The sequence below is a fragment of the Alexandromys fortis genome, unplaced genomic scaffold, assembly GCF_014885135.2.
Source record: "Alexandromys fortis isolate MF-2015 unplaced genomic scaffold, M_Fortis_MF-2015_v1.1 scaffold_20, whole genome shotgun sequence".
NCBI classification, from domain to species: Eukaryota; Metazoa; Chordata; class Mammalia; order Rodentia; family Cricetidae; genus Alexandromys; species Alexandromys fortis.
In genome coordinates, this window is record NW_026067903.1 from 5,453,280 (window position 1) to 5,468,657 (window position 15,378).

Consider the following 15,378-nt stretch of genomic DNA (forward strand, 5'->3'; position numbering starts at 1 on the left):
TCTCAAGACTTTTCCACAGTGTCAAGTGTCGATCTACCTTTAACCAAAGGGGAAGGTGCTGGGGACGTTAGAGGCTGTGACACTGCCCCTGCAGCGGAGTCAGAATGAGGCCTCCTGGCCCAGCACAGAGATCCCACTATGCTCTTAGAAGCAGGTTAAACAGCAAGAAAGGGAATTCCAGGTTTGTCCAACCCCATGTACTCCAATCCCTGCTGGTTCTACAAGGAACCAGCCTTCACAAATTAGGATAACTAACAGAGCCATTAGCCTTGTGAGGAGAACACTCTCAAAGGTGTCCATATGTCCAACACACAATCTCCTGTCCATGTCTACACACCCAAAGACCTGGGCTACTGCTCCAGTCAATTCAACAAGTGACTTACCAGACATGTTTGCTTTTGGACCACGTGGCATTGCTTCATAGAAGGGCATCCAAATCCATCATCTAGAAATAGAAAAGAATAAATTGCTGAGCACACCAAAGATTAAGTCCCTGAGAACATGACACCCAAAAAATGTAGGAAGGCAACAGTTATTCCGATCTAACTTTTCACTCAAAGGAATGAGAAAGAAAATGCACACTTCCTTCTAAGGATTCTCCATCAGGAGCATGTGGCTGTGCCCTGAGGATCCAAGAGGGGAAGTGTGGTTTAGAGAAATAAAGAAAGTTGGGTCATGGTTGCCCACTCACAAAGCACAGACCCCAGGAGGAGCTGTAGTGTAGCTCTGAGGCTCTGCTCTCTGGTGTCTCAGAGAGCTACGGTGAGAGTCAAATGATTAGTAGGAGAGGGCTCAGTGTGGTCCACTGGGCTCCAACACTGCCCCCAATGCACGGTGAGCAGAATGGAACACTCAGGCCAGGGCCTGCCATGAGCTGTTATGGAAGTCCTCAGGGCCCAGCGCACAGTCTCCTAAGAGTTAGAAGCAGAGGACAATAGGGCAGTGCATTAGAACCTAGGACTGATTTCCATGTTCTTTTGCAGGCTGGACTCCTAACTTTCCCAATGGGGTACCCAAAGATCTCTGGCCTATGAACCTCAGCCAACTGGGCTATGGACTGCCCTAGAAATTGTTAAAAGGGAGAAGTTACTCACTGGTCTGCTGTCATCAAATGACACACAAATCAAAACATTTGCAAGGCAAATATTGAAACTTAGAAAGCACCGAGACTATCTCGACAGCTGGTCTTGTCACAACCTAGAATCATCTGGGGAGAGAGTCTCAGTTGAGGAATTATCTAGATCAGATTGGCCTGTGAACAACTCTGTGGGAGACTGTCCCGAGGGATAACTGACCCAGCCCCCTGTGGGCAGTGCCATCTCCCCCACCAGCCACTGGGTGGGCCCTGAGACAGAAGAAAGCTAGCTGAGAAAGCAATCACTGGCCATGGGTGTATCTGTTTTTCTCTGCTCTCGCCTGTTGATGTGACGTAGTCAACACATTGTTGAGCTCCTGCTTTGACTGTCCACACCACACCCTATAATGCAATGACATTTGACCTATAAACCAAATGAAGCCTTTCTTCTCTAAGCTGCTTTTGTCAATGTGTGTGTCATAGCAACAGAAATGAAACCAGGACAACTGCTGAAACTCAACAATAATTCTGGTAGAAATGAATAAAGCTCACTGGTGAGACAGCCATCAAGGGGAGAAATTCATAAAAGAGAAGTATGGATGGTATGAATGGTAAATATTTTGAAAGTAACACTAAAAGCCAAGTAACACTAAATCCACCTATTCCACCTAAATTAATTCTCCATCTGTTCTTCCAAAATATATACTGCTGGCAGGCCTGGGACCCTTCTATACTGTGGATAACATTTTAGAGTGATACTAAAATTTCAAAATTTAATAAATTTTATATACAAAGAAATTCTTGCTAAGCATCTCAAACACGGAAAAGACTCATTCACAAAACTGCTACTGTAAACAATGAAGACCAGAAGTAATCTAATCACCCAGAAACAGTATGTTCTGGAACATCTTGAGGTACTAAAATTATTCTAATAAATCCAGAAGTCACACATAATATAAACTGAAGCCATGAGGCCTCAATAAGAAGTATATTTAATTCTTTCAACGATGGTAACAGGGACAGCAGAGAAAATGCTGTCAGTTTTATACCACCTGTTCTCTAGTTACAACAACTGAAAGAGACAGGACACAGAGCCTGGGAAGGCTGTATCAAGATGGTTACCAGGCAGGAGAGGTTATGGGGAACTGTAACTGCCATCTTCACATGTTCAAAAGGCTGCATTAAATACTGGCTGTGACTTCATACATGGAATGAGCTGTTGTCACTTGACTAATGCCTCAATGTAACCTCCTCATTCCATGCCCTGCTTTGCTGCCTTTCTCTCTGCATAACAGTGACGGTGTCAAGGAGCCCTCCCTTGGGACAGCAGAGATGTGCCACCTGGCAAACAGCCCTACCTAGGTCCTGCCATCTTCTCCACGGCGGATGCAAACCCATCTTCTCTTCCCTGTGTCCTCCTGTCCACTCCCTCTGTCCACCTGTCTCTAGACAGTGTCACCACACTGGAAGTTCTCTGAAGAGTGGAGTCCTCATACAGGAGTATTTACACACTAATTTTATACTAGTTCAGAGGTCAGAGGAACTTTTAGGTCAAAGGACTTAAGCAGCTACTTCTCATTCTATTTGGAGGCATTTAATTATAATTTACAATTTAAATCATCAAGGCCCAGAACGCAAGGCAATTTGTACAGCTGAACTTGATTTCCCTTCGTGATCTCATTAATTTAAGATAATTCACCAAGGATTCCTAAATTCTCAGAGTTCCTAATTTGCTCCCAGTTCTATTTGAAGACTGAGTTCATTAGGAGGAGGAAAAACTACACCTAAATCAAGGAGGACTAAGAATGTGGGAGGGGCTTAAGGAGCTGGAGAAAGAAAGAAGCAACAGCTGATGAGACAGCTCCCTGTCCCCACTCCATAGAGGATGGGACTCCTGACAGAACAAAGGTCAAAGAGAGGTGCTATACCACCAGTGTCCTGGCCCCCAGGAGGGGGAGAGGCAGTGACAACAGAAGATGGACAAGGGAAGCATGGGGATTCTTACAGGGGATGAACAGAATTTGAGAGATGGGGAGGCATCTCAGAAGCTTCTAAAGCTTCTAAAGAGTCTTGGGAAAGGCCTGCCTTCCCTTCTCCTTGCCAGAACTAAGGATCTTCAAGCTGATAAGAGCTCAGGTGCCCTTTATATCTTATTGACTTCCTGGAAGCTAAGGGCTGGAGCTGAAGGAAGGTGAGAGACTAGAACTGTTCTGGTCCATCTTAAGATTAGCATTTCTCTAAACACAGGCTCATTAAAAGGCTGAACAAAAGGGGAAAGACTACTATAGACAGGGTGCATCTTCTCAAAAATCTCATGCACATGAACGATATCTGAAGCAAAAAATAAACAAAAAAGCCCAAATAGAAGTGGGACTCTTCTGCCCAGCCCTACTACTGACCCTGCTCTACAAATGGGCCCCTAGCATTCCCCATGTCACCTTCTGCACACAAGCAGTGGGGGAGAAAGTATGAAAGCCATGAGTCAGAGTGAGTCAGCAATCCCGGAGGGAGAGCCTACTTTAGAAAGTGGAAAAAGAGGAATTCTCTCTTAAAACCCCAAATCCAAGATAACTAAAATCATACATCACTGTGGCAACACCACTCACTGGCACCAAAAATTACTATGATAAGAACCAAAGGAGACAATATCCCAAAGCCTTGATGGTGACTCTCATATGAAATTATTCTTCCTGTCAGTTCTCAACTTCTGAATATTACCTTTCCAGGGACAGCAGTCTGGATAAGAGTGCAGCACCAGAGAGACTGTTGCAGGTGTCAGGAAAGAGGCAAACAACAACTACTCCCCTTCTTATAAGGTCCCAACCAAAGTAAAAACCTGACAGAGTTCACCCTTTGGGACCAATGAGCTTATTGGGCTTCCTACAGAGCATGGGCGAATACTCCTGATGGGAGTATTGGTGACCCCAAAGCAGCTGCACTATATAGAAAGTCTCAGCCTAGCATGGATGATGGCTTCTCCATAGCAACAGAGATGGAAGGAACCACTCTCAACCTCCTCCAGTCTATAGACTATAACCTCCAGGAACTCCTACCCCAATCCTCCCTACTTCTTTATGCAATTAGGACAGAAGTACATTCAAATGTCTAGGAATGGCTAGAATCTCAGCTGAAAGGCCAATGACCCTCACCAACTCCTCCTTCTATGCAGTGATGGTGACTCACAGCAGAAACTACTGCTCTCACGAAAATGGCACTGTGTTATCTAGAGGACCAATTTCTACAATACAAGGTCTAAGACTCTGACTGAGACCAGCCATGCTACAGAACAGTTCAGCAAGGCTAGTGCTTAAAAAGCAGCAGAAGAAAGTGCTTTAGAAAATGGAGCACAGAAAGAACAAAGTACTAGCGATGTGCATCTCTTCTCATGCACAGGAACAAACTACTTCACCCAAAGACACCCGCACACACTTGTTCTCATGGAGTCTTTCAATTGTTTACCTCCTGCTTCCCATTTCCTGTTTTCTGCTAATGATAATAAATAAATAATGATGGTAATGGCTTAACACCATTTAAGTAACAGGCCTCATAAGTGTAATGAATATGATAACTGATAAAATGTAGTGTCTGAACCCAGGTACAAATGTATACCCCCAGACCCCTATACAGGAGGTCAGTCACTTTTGGATCACCCAAAAATTAAGTATTGAAACTCAAAGGTCAATGGAATGGAACTACTAGGTGGCCCTTTAGAAGACAGGTCCCAAGGGCTCCAGCCTCATAGATGAAACTGGTGCTTTACAAATAGGCTGAATTAATTAACCTTTTACCTCCCTGTACTCTGCTGTGTGAGAGCGTAAGAAGACCCCCACCAGATCCCAAGTGCTGACACCCTGATCATGGAGTCCAGAACGTAAGAAATAATGTTGTTTATGGATTTGCTAGTCTCAGGTACATGGCTATGCTAATCTATCTGCCTGACATGCCTCAAAAAAGTCTGGACATTCCTTTAAACAACAGGACAGACGAGTTCTCACGGAATAGGACTAGTCTCGACTGATTCTCTTTGCTTTCTACACTCCAGCCCCTCAAGTTTTCCCATCTCAGTCAAAGGCACTCCCTCCTTCCTCTTCCTCTTCCTCTTCCTCTAGGCACAGAATAGCTCTGTTTAAGCCTTCTCTTCTCTCACCCTTGTTCAATTCATCACAACTTGAACCTGCTCAGCTCCCGAAGCCCCAGGACTTAGACTTCTCATAGCATCCATTCTGTCCACAAGAGCACAGCGAATTCTGTGCACCCTCTAAAGGCCTCCTTCACAAGCACTTCACCTGGGAGAGCTTCTGGCTGAGTCACCCTCTCTGGGACTACAGACCTCCATAGGAAAAGGCCTTTGAGGAAAGCTTAGGGAACTGTCCTTGTGTTATCTTCCCAGTTCCTTGTGTCATCTTCAAACCATGAACTTTCAGGAGATTTTCCATGGGAAGTAGCTTGAAAATAAGATGCCCTGAGGCAAGTGCTTTAAATCATTTCTGCCAAGCTAGGGTTGTGGCATGTGCCTAGAATCCCAGCTACTCTAAAAGCTAAAGCAGGAGGATGGAGAGTTTGGGACCAGCTGGGTCTACAGAGTGAGTCTGTGGCCAATTTGGACAACTTGGCAAGACCCTATTTCAAAATAAGAAGAAATAAGGGGTTAGGGATATAGTCTGAAGTTAAGAACACTTGATAGCATGTGCAAGGCTCTGAGTTCAAACCCTTGAGTGGAAATAACCAAAGGATGGGAGCAACACAGGGGCCAAGCCCCCCAGTCTGGGTGATGAGAGGTGTGCTAATACTGATGAGTGGAATGCTGGAGGTGTGCCAGGGGCAAATGTGGGCAGAGCAGAGTCCTCTAGCCCACCCTGCTACAAGCAGCTCTTCAACCTCACTCTTCAGCCACCTTTTAAACACCTACATGTTCTTGCTTCTGTATATCTTGTTAATTGTTTTCTAAAACCTGGCTGTCGCTGCAACGAAGAGTTGAGGGTCCATACAAACCTTGGGAATACAAAGATGAACAAAGAGGCTTCACCAGGAGCTATGTCACAAGAGATGTAAAAAACAAACAAAAACAACAACAAAAACAACCCCATGAAAGATGAGTATAATCTGAGGCTAGAATGGTGTTGGACAACGTCTTCTGGACCTTCCCCTGTATAAAGGTGTAATCTCCTCCTTTTCAGGCAGAGCACCGCATTCTCTAGGTGCGAGCACCAGGGATAACGGAGGATGCTTCTTCGGGTCAAGTGGCACAGTGTTCTTACACATTCTCCATTCATTCCCACCCACTAGGCTCCATTTATCATTTATGACGACATGCGTTTTCCAGTCCTGGGAAGATAATGAACACACTGTGTAGAACCTAATGTGCACTGTCAGGACTGCCTGGAGACAATGCCCACCACTGTGAGTGCTCTTCTCGCTCCTAAGTGAAAAGTCTCACTTCTTTCACTATTGTTAGCTCAGCCACTTGAAACTCACACAATTAACTGATGGGTTCTCTGTCCTTTGACTGGTAAAACTGTCATAGAACTTTCTACAAAAACATGGTGCATACAAAAACACCTTGGGAACCATTCAATATTAAATTTTACGAACTTTCACATGCCAGTTGTGACATGCAGTTTCTAGACAGTTAAAGCAAAGGGAAAAGGACAATGTCTTCTCTGTGATCCATAATCAACTATCTCTGAGAGGGAGTCCTCCAGCCAATGAGACAGGCAGTACACACCCATCCAAGCATCTTCTCAAGCTGGAGTCCAGGAGACACTGCTAAAGGACTGTAGAGCATGAACCTACCCCTCTGTGGCCATGCAGGGTGCTCTTAACTCCAATAGCCGACCATGTACGCCCATTCTCTGCCACATCTTCGTCTTCCTTTTCTTCTTTCACAAACCTAGAAGCTAGGAAGCCTGTCTAGGTGACTGCTTCGACCTCTTCCCCTTCCAGAGCTGGCCACTGAAAGCTGGACCAGGGTAGCCTCTGTCACAAGCTCTACCTCTCTCCTCCTTCCCCTAGGAATGGCATGGCAACATCTGCTCCTGCTTCCTAAGCCAACAGTGCAAGAGACATCCTCCTGGGAGTTGCCTGCCCCCAGCCACAACATCGTCCCTTGCCTTGTCCTGACAGTTTCCCATGCAGACCATATCACCCACTCTGTAGAGAATCAGCAATGAAGGTGCCATGATGAAAGCGGATACCTAGGACTCTTAGTCTCTCACCACATACACTGGACCCCTTTATTTACAATACAGTTGCTGGAGTTTCAGGTACCCACACCCAGTAATGGTTTGTAAATAATGTTTGAAATCATATGCCATTGTGTAAAGCATGATAAAAATCTCACACTGTCTCACTCATGATAAGAATCAACTCTGTCTCATCTCCTGGCCAACCCGATATATAATACTACCTTCCTGTTCGTCCACCAGTAGCTGTCTCAATGGTGAGACTCACTGCGTGGTACGACAGCATTTGTGTTCATGCCATTCTTACTTAATATAGTAACTGTTTATTATAACACAGCAATGGTTCTGCCTTGCTATTGCTTATTGTTGCTTCTTACTTTGCCTGATTTATAAAAGTTAAATTTTATCACAAACGTGTGTTGAGGGAAAAACTATGGTATATAAGGTTTGATGCTGTTTATAGTTCCAAGAACCCTCAGGAGTCTTACATAGGAAGACTATGCTCCTAAGGATAAAAAACCTACTAGTTAACAGCCAGAACACTGCACTGCAGGATGAGCTTAAGCAGGACACATCAGTCATAGAGCTAGGAGGCTGGCTGAGAACACTGGAGCAGGAGCATGGCTAATGTCACCCATGGACTCTAATGCCAGCAGCACACATGACTTTCTCAGTTCCCCTCTGCATATTCCAGCCAGCCACCCTCTCTGCAGATGAGCTACCTACATGGCAGGACATAAGGCAACCCCCAACTTTAAACTAGTGCTAGGCCCCAGAGATGCTGGCTGTATGTATTCTCTCCCAGCACTCTCTAGGAAAGGGAAACTCTGAGCTCAGCTGGAGCCAGGTGACTCTTGGCTGGAAGACTGGGGTCAAATGGTAACCTCTGGAACTCCCACAGTACCTGAGCTTAGGTTGAGACAAGTATTTTGAGGCAAGGGTTGGAAGGCAGCTACAGAAACTCACTTGTATTCACTTGACTTTTAGCAGCCAAGTAAGAGTCTCCTTACTATGTGACTTTAAATAAGGCCAAATAACTCCAAGATTAACTTTTTGTTTTTATATTGCTCAAAATAGATAATATAAAATTTAAATATATAATGCCAACATAGAATTAAGTATAAGTTCTTTTTGCAGAATGGTCTTAAACAACTAGCCCCTTTGAAATCGTCCAGCAGCAACTTAGGCAAGAAAGCAGAAACCAGCAGCTACAGTTCCAAATGGCAAACAGCTGAATGAGCAGGCTAGGGTTACACCTCCCTCAACTATGAACCACCCGTCAAAGAATCCCAAACGGCCTGCACTTGAGCGTAATGTTTGTATTTGTTTTCAGTGTTTGGGTACAAATCAATATGGTGTGGAACAAAACAAAACTATCTGAGTTGCTATAGAAAAGCACAGCCCTGAAAATGCTGGTCACCTTCCTCCACAATATTCTATTTCAGAGGAGCGCTAAGCCACTGGAAGACACAACCTAAAACATTGCCTATGACTCTTTCTGGTGTGAAGAACAGTCTTTATTCCTCCCTCCCTCCATTTATAGCCTTATGGTGCTCCCCACCAATGCACGTAAATGACCAAAGGAAAGGATTACAATTCCCTCCTCATGTCTGAATTTGCTTATCCTTACTGATCATAACCACCTGAAGTCAGGGTTGCAGATAACTTGAGGGAATGCTTGAGAAGTTCCTAGTGCAATCAACACTCCATGGATATTTTGAACATGACAGCCTACGATGGATTAGGGCAGTCATCTCATATTGATTACTGGAGCTGGAGACCAGTAAGGGCCAGGCCTGTAGTCCCTTTTGGTGATCTTCTAGTCTCCAAAGAGATAAAGCTTCTCTGGAAATCTCTTCGGGTGGAAATCCTCACCAGGAAGGAAGTGCACACTTACACACCCAGTTTTCATCTTACACTGTTCACTGGAATAGTATGTTCTTCCTTCCATCCCTTTTAGAATGAATATTTCAGATTCAAAGCATCAAAACACACTGGCCTTCTTGTCCCCACCCAATGTCAGCATTTGGGCATCTGTACTAACCTGCCCGTGAGGTCCTGACAGGCTACAACCTCAGTAGCAGCCACTAAGCGCACCTTCTGTGCACGTTTGCTATGTTCCCTTTCAGAATGCAGGCTTCGCCCACCTCACCTTTCCCCCCCTTCTTCATATTCCCCTCTCTCTCTCTCTCTCTCTCTCTCTCTCTCTCTCTCTCTCTCTCTCTCTCTCTCCTCTCTCTCTCTCTCTCTCTCTCTCTTTCTCTCTCTTCTCTTCTGCTGCTCCTGTCTGGAGGCCAGTCTTCCCCACACTTCTCTTTTTTGTTCCCTTTCCCCTAACAGAAAACCCTCCACATGAACTCTGCTGCAAGGAGTCTTTCTCTCTCACACTGCTTTATTTTCTAAATTACAACACCCATCATCCCGACAACCTCTGACCAGGTCTCCAGCTTTCACATCACGGGTACAGATATGCTGTGGAGTAGAATATTTGTTTAATGACGTAAAGATGTCTTTGTGTTTCTTTATGCTGCATTTGTTTATGTGAAGAGGTGTTGCTGTTTCACCTTGCTTGTTGGTCTAATAAATAGCTAAATGGCCAATAGCTAGGCAGAGGAGGGATAGGTAGGGCCGGTGGGCAGAGAGGAAACAGGGGTGAGCCCATCAGGGGCCAGATAGACACAAGGAAGCAGGAAAACAGAATGACAGTCCGTAGATGAGGTAACTGAGCATCGGGGCAGCAAATGGATGAACAGAAATGGGTTGGTTTACATTTTTATAAATGAAGCTAGTTAGAAACAAGCCTAAGCTAAGGTCAAGCATTCATAATTAATAATAAGTCTCTTTGTCATGATTTGGGGGCTGGCGGTCCAAGAAAGCCTGCTACATAGATATCAGGAGGTAACAGTTTCAAGAAAAAGCTAAAAGGGGGAGGCAGGAGATTGGGGTAAAGCCTCTGTAACATTTGTGCTTGATTTCCTATCTGAATATGAGTGGTTTGCTTTTTTCTTTTTGTTTTGTTTTTGTTTTTCTGGGACACTGAGACAGAGTATTCCAATATAGCCCAGGCTGGTCTTAAACATGGGATCCTCCTGCCTCAGTCTCCCAAGAACTGAGAATATATGCATGACCTACTACCACACCCAGCTTGCCAATATTTTTATTAAAAATATTTCAAGGTATACTTTAAAAAAGAACAAAAGTGAATTAACAGGATAAACAGACACACCTAGTCATCAATACCAACAAACCAGACAAAAAGGTCCTGTGTTTCTGTGGTGGAGACAGCACTGATCTAAATATTCCATGGAAGTGGGGTGTGTCAGGGAGAAGCTCGAGTGGGTAATGCCACCCCACCCACCCCCAACTCCAGGCTGCGCTCCTGTGGGGACAGGCTGGCACAGAGCCCCTTTCTTCTTTCTCTTCTGGCACTTGCAATCTCCTTCCCTTTGCTGTTTACAATTAGTTTTATTCATTCGCTGGAGAACATCTTGGTCTGGAAAGTGAAGAACGTGCCAAAGCATCTTAAAAGAAGTCACCTTGTTGTGTTTCAGAGAGTGCCACACACGTCAAAGTTCAAGAATAAAGTGTGTGTTCTGCCTCCTTCCAAAACCATCTGCCTATTTCATGTTGATGAAGGGAAGTTCCACAGGCTTATCACTGGAGCAGTGGCTGGCCACTGGGGAAAAACACTGGCCTTGGTCAAGATCAGCTCACTTGTGAGACATAACCCCAGTTTTGTCAAACATAAAAGCAAAGCACACTATTGGCAGCAGCAGGATTGGGAGAATCCAGGCTCAACGTCATTCCATATTTTTCTGAATGGGAATCTTCGCAGCTTATACTAGATCTCTGATACCACGATGCCAGGCTTTTTTAGTGCACTAGTTTCACATCCAGGCAACTTTCAAAACTCCAAACTAATGGAGCTCCAGGAAAACAAATACCTATTTCGGTGGGTTCAAGTTCACTGCAAGTACTAGCATCTGTCCAGTGCCTTATACCAGACAGATCCACAGAGCCCAGCCCAACCCGCTCTCTCCTCTACAATATGGCAGGATAGTACCTGAGCCTGAAGAGGCACCTGCACATTCACCCGAAATACATTCGCTCTTTCTAGGCCACCACAAAAAGACCAAACTGGTAATTCCAAAATTTAATGTATTTTAGATGCTGTGCTGTGTAGATGTTTACACCAATTTAACACAACCCAGAGTCATTTGGAAAGAGAGACCCTTAACTGAGAAAATGCCCCCCATCAGATTGACCTGTGGGCAAGTCTGTGGTGCATTTTCTCAATTGATGATTGATGTGGGAGGGTCCAGCTTACTGTGGGTGCCACTCCTGGGCGGGTGGTACCGGGCTGCTTTAAGGAAGTAGGCTGAGCAAGTAGGCTGTGCAATATTCCTCCATGGCCTCTGCATCAACTACTGCCTTCAGGTTCATGCCCTGCTAGAGTTCTTGCCCAGACTTCCTTCCCTCAGTGATGAACTATTACTGAGAAGTATAAGATGAAATAAACCCTTTCTTCTAAAGCTGATTTTGGTCAATGGTATACTGTCACAATAATAGAAACCCTAAATAAGACAGGTGTATAGATTTGGAAGGACTTTCTCATTTTTAAAATCTTGGAATTTTGTTTGTGTGACATTTTGGCTGTTTCATCTACATGTATGTATGTGCACCACATGCACGCAATGTCTGAGGAAGCCCGAAGAGGGCGTCAGAGTCCCTGTACCTGAAGTTATAGATGGTTGTTAGCTTCTATGTGTGTGCCAAGCCAAATCTGTGTTGTCTGAAAGAGCAGTCAGTGCTTTTAAACACTGAGTCATCTCTTCATCCCAGAATCTTTAAAATTTTTATTACATTTTATTGTGTGTATGTGCACATCAAAGGATAGCTTTGAATATCAGGAGTTGACTCCTTCCTTCTACCACAGGGAGACTAGGGATTGAACTCAGGTCATCAGCAAGTACCTTGATAAGCCATTGTGTTGGCCTCAGGTTTATTTTTATAATCACTAGGAAAACTTATTTTCTAATTCGCAAGTGTCAACGCTGGTTTCATGAGGAAATATGACATTTCCTGAGTAGCAAGAGAATTCCATAAAGGGCTCTAAATGCGAAGCAACAGCCACAGATCAATGAAGTGCCAGGAAGACAAAGTTATTTTTGAAACACGGCAACAAGCCAGGCAACCAGGGATGGTCTGCCCAAGGCCTTCATATGGGCAACACCATCCAATTTCTAGATTCCTCTCTAACAAATCGAAACTGTAGAGATATGTGTTGGCCTCCTAAGTAGCTTAGAGACATGGGGAGCCACACCACTTGCATGTATTAATGTATATAGATCTCTAGCAAAGTGGCGTGTTGTCTACTTGCTTCTGCTATAACAATGGAACACTGAGCAACTCACTACTGTAGAGAGCACTTGGCAGGCATGACAGGACTTCTTTCCATTTTCTCATTACAGGGCAGTGGGGGGTGAGGAGGAGATGGAGACAGTGGTCTGAGTTTTTATACAGGACGTCTTTGGAGAGTTCATCTAGAACTTCAGCTAATAGGTTGTTGATATTGTTTTGTGTTTGGTGAAATGGGGCCTGTGATAATTAGTATTTATCTACAGCGTGACTGGATTTGGGATCACCAAGGCGAAACAACTCTGGGCATGTTTTTGTGGGTGTTTCCAGGGAGATCCAACTAAGGTAAGAAGACTTACCCTCAATGTGTGTGGTAGCATCTCATGGTCTTTCCCTAGACTGCATAAAGAGAGGGGAAGCCACCAATATGGCCCTTTCTCTATTTCCTATTCCTCCCAGATGAGATAGGTGAGGGCCAGTCACATATTCCTGCTGCTATACAATGGATATATCCACTTGAAACAAGACCCCAAGTAAACTCCCCTTCCCTTAAGCTATTGTTGGTCACTTTAATCACAAGCAAAGCAACTAAAACAAGGCCCTTCCAAGGGTCTTTCTAAGGGTTGGGACTACCGCTGCTATTGCAAAGCTGGAAGAAATGATGGAAGCCCAAGAAGAAAAGAAACAATTATAAATACAGCTTTGGAGCCATGAGGCAGGACAATGGATTTCTTTGAGGAAACTTGCAGAGCTGACCTCCCAATGCTGCTGCTAACAGTCTCAACTAGGTGTGGAGAAGCACCTGCTGGCCCTTATCACTCTTGTGCTAACAGTAACATATTCCCCACAGGTGATGATCCTTTTTACACTATCGAAGATCATATCAACAAAAGAGGGCCAGAGGACAGACAGTGGTTCTGGGGCACTCTATGATGGTCTTCCACCTGGCTCAGCTATCAAGAATGCTCTCTACATCCACAGAAATACAAAATCAGGAACCACGGCTATGGAGGGCACTTGATTGAGTCAATACTGTAAGAAAGGGATAGGTCGTTTAAGTGAGTCCAGAGACAGCGAACCCTGTGCTGTGAAGGAGAGGAGGAAGAAGGCTGACCCTGGTGAAAATGCTGCCGGGAAGCAGGGGATAGAGCTGACTTTTACACAGACGGCATATTAGGGAGTTGCACTAATGGAAGGAACAGCAAAGTCCAGCATTCAAAGGGATAGAGAAGGCTGGGAAGCCAAAAAAGGTCAACTCAGAAGCAACAAGGGCTCTCTTAGGATCTTAATCCTTTAAACAAATCTGCCAAGTCCTGGTACTCTTAGACCTCTCTCCCCAGATGTCTTCACATCTGCCCACTGGGTGTGCATTTTGCCTCTAAGAGCCTAGCCCTCCCTAAATCCTAGCCATGGGGACAGAAGACAGTTTTAGGGTGGTAGTCAATACCTGTGCTCTTCTAGGCTGCCTGAGTTCTCCAGATGAGAGAACATTTTACCCAGTAGAGGCCTGCTCAACCTGCTATACTGCCAGCGTTCTACCTGAGAGCCAGGCTCAGCTTAGCTGGTGAGAGGGAGGCTTGGAGGGCTTGAAAGGATATACCTGCTACACGATGGTTTCCAAGCTTTCACTTACTTCCAGTTGGACATGGAACATAGTTATTAAAAGTGAATCTTGATGGTACATTTCCCCCAAGCCCTCTACTACCCAACTGCTATCCATTTTTGAAACCTAGAGGAAGACATAGATATTTTAATTTTAATTAGCTTGCAATGTCACTGCTTCTGGTGATGGCAAATTCCCATTACTTTGTGGGAGCTTTATTCTCTTTGCTCTGTTTCCATCTGGGAATTCAGCTGCAGACTGTGGAGAAAGGGATTATGGTGCAGCACCTGATGCCTTTCTTTTAGAAACAAATGCATAACCAACCTGGGGATCTTTCTAGAACAGCTGCAGCAAAAGGGAAGGCTGTGGCAGCCACACTGTGGAGGGGCTCCATGGCCAGATGTGGCTCCCTCCTCCCTAGAGCTCACCTCCTTTCCCCAGTGAAGTATACAGCACTAGTGGAGGTGTCCCAAATGAGAGCAACCACATTTACTAGGTTTTGTCCTGTGTCCACAACAAAGCTTGCCCACAGTGGGGGAAATCAGCACTTCCTCTTCCTGTGAGGACTCAACACTCAGGGAAAAGAGGGGTCTTGTCCCAGTCGTTCTGTGTACAACCAGCAAGGCTAAGGCAGAGGGACTCTGATGTCCCAGCTGTCATCTCACCCAGGTGACTCAGGGAAATCAATGCCATGACCTTGAAGAACTGTGTTTCTTGAATCTTTTGAGATTATAGTTACATCTTTTTTCCTTCCCTTTCCTCTCCCCAAACTCTCCCTCCCCCCCCCCCCGCCCCCCCCCCAGGATACATCTGGCCATTTCACACCTGCCTGTCCTCAGCAAGAACCCTTTCAGGTCTGTTTAGTCAGAATATCCTGACCGCTTGTCTTAGGGTTTCTATTAGTGTGAAGAGACACCAAGACCATGGGAACTCTTATAAAGCAAAACATTTAACTGGGGCTGGCTTACAGTTCAGAGGTTTAGTCCATTGTCATCATGGTGGGGAGCAAGGTGGCGTGCAGACAGACATGGTGCTGGAGAAGGAGCTGATCCTTCATCTGGATCAGTTGGCAGCAGAAGAGAGAGTGGGTGAGTCAGTTGGCCTGAGAGTGAGCCTCTAAAACTTCAATGTCCAAATCAGGAGCAGAAGGAGAGAGAGCA

At 45.1% G+C, this 15,378-nt stretch overlaps 1 protein-coding gene across 7 annotated transcripts in view; it reads right to left on the bottom strand.

Moving 5' to 3' along the window:
• Inpp4a (inositol polyphosphate-4-phosphatase type I A) overlaps positions 1-15,378 on the bottom strand; it is a 112,489-nt gene that overhangs the window by 53,390 nt on the left and 43,721 nt on the right. For all 7 annotated transcript variants that reach the window (XM_050134627.1, XM_050134625.1, XM_050134621.1 and 4 more), the window contains exon 2: positions 384-445. The gene's annotated coding sequence lies outside the window, so the exon portion shown is untranslated. The remainder of the gene's footprint in view (positions 1-383; positions 446-15,378) is intronic.